This window comes from Primulina huaijiensis, unplaced genomic scaffold, assembly GCF_012295235.1.
Source record: "Primulina huaijiensis isolate GDHJ02 unplaced genomic scaffold, ASM1229523v2 scaffold28927, whole genome shotgun sequence".
In the NCBI taxonomy this organism is placed as follows: domain Eukaryota; kingdom Viridiplantae; phylum Streptophyta; class Magnoliopsida; order Lamiales; family Gesneriaceae; genus Primulina; species Primulina huaijiensis.
Genome location: NW_027356895.1, coordinates 1 through 1,524, shown reverse-complemented (window position 1 = coordinate 1,524; position 1,524 = coordinate 1). Strand labels below are relative to the sequence as shown.

Here is a 1,524-nt window from a genome sequence, read left to right as displayed (position 1 = left end):
CGGATCCCATCAGAACTCCGAAGTTAAGCTTGCTTGGGCGAGAGCGGTACTAGGATGGGTGACCCCCTGGGAAGTCCTCGTGTTGCACTCATTTTTCTTTTTTTTCTATTTTTGATTCTTTTTTTCTTTTTTACAGATGATTTTTTGCTCCAATCATCTCGATCTCGATCGGGATCAGATAAAACATGTGAAATTGACGTAGCTCGGGCCGTTTTGGATTTGGACAAAATCGTAGGCTAATTTGATAATAGACGGGCCAAAGGACGAGACTCATTACTATGCAATGAGCCAGCGAGATTTTAGCCGAATTCCTTCTCTAAGACCCTCTAATTTGCGATTTTCCGCTTTCGGTAAGCTTCTGTTTCCCCAAGAAATCTGCCTACGAAGGTCGCAATTCGATTCTGGTTCCATTTCTCGTAACTCTGGCATAGTAATGGCTTTAGCTTCGCTAGTTTCTTATTCTTCTACTAATTTTTTTCTTTATATTATATTTTCTCGAAACATTCAGCTATTTTTGTCGTTGTGAGCCGGTTCTATACGAAAGGGCGTGCAGATTATTTCGGAGACAATAATTTCTACAGTTTTAGTCATAATTCACGTAAACGGTCGCGACACGAGGACTTCCCAGGGAGGTCACCCATCCTAGTGCTGCCCTCGCGCATGCACGCTTAACTTCGGGGTTCTGATGGGGCGAGAGCAGTGCCGCGCGTTGTCTCTCTCCTCCTGGTCCACACGTGCTCGAGGGATATATGAATAAACAGCCCTCTAAATGTCGGGTGCGATCATACCAGCACTAATGCACCGGATCCCATCAGGACTCCGAAGTTAAGCTTGCTTGGGCGAGAGCAGTACTAGGATGGGTGACCCCATGGAAGTCCTCGTGTTGCACCCTTTTTTCGTTTTTTTCTATTTTTGATTCTTTTTTTCTTTTTTACAGATGATTTTTTGCTCCAATCATCTCGATCTCGATCGGGACCAGATAAGACATGTGAAATTGACGTAGCTCGGGCCGTTTTGGATTTGGACAAAATCGAAGGCTCATTTGATTGTAGACGGGCCAAAGGACGAGACTCATTACTATGCAATGATCCGGCGAGATTTTAGCCGAATTCCTTCTCTAAGACACTCTAATTTGCGATTTTCCGCTTTCGGTAAGCTTCTGTTTCCCCGAGAAATCGGACTACGAAGGTCGCAATTCTATTCTGGTTCCATTTTCTCGTAACTCTGGCATAGCAATGGCTTTAGCTTCGCTAATTTCTTATTCTTCTACTAATTTTTTTCTTTATATTATATTTTCTCGAAACATTCATCTATTTTTGTCGTTGTGAGCCGGTTCTATACGAAAAAGCGTGCAGATTACTCCGGAGACAATTATTTATACAATTTTAGTCATAATTCACGTAAACGGTCGCGACACGAGGACTTCCCAGGGAGGTCACCCATCCTAGTGCTGCCCTCGCGCATGCACGCTTAACTTCAGGGTTCTGATGGGGCGAGAGCAGTGCCGCGCGTTGTCTCTCTCCT

General features: G+C 44.3%; 1 non-coding gene and 1 pseudogene across 1 annotated transcript; both read left to right on the top strand.

Annotated features, from left to right (window-relative positions):
• On the top strand, positions 1–91 carry LOC140967849 (5S ribosomal RNA; annotated as a pseudogene; the record flags this gene model as incomplete).
• A 683-nt stretch (positions 92–774) lies between these two features.
• On the top strand, positions 775–892 carry LOC140967848 (5S ribosomal RNA). The gene has a single exon (XR_012173647.1). It is a non-coding gene; the product is annotated as a 5S ribosomal RNA (ribosomal RNA).
• The last annotated feature ends 632 nt before the right edge of the window (positions 893–1,524 follow it).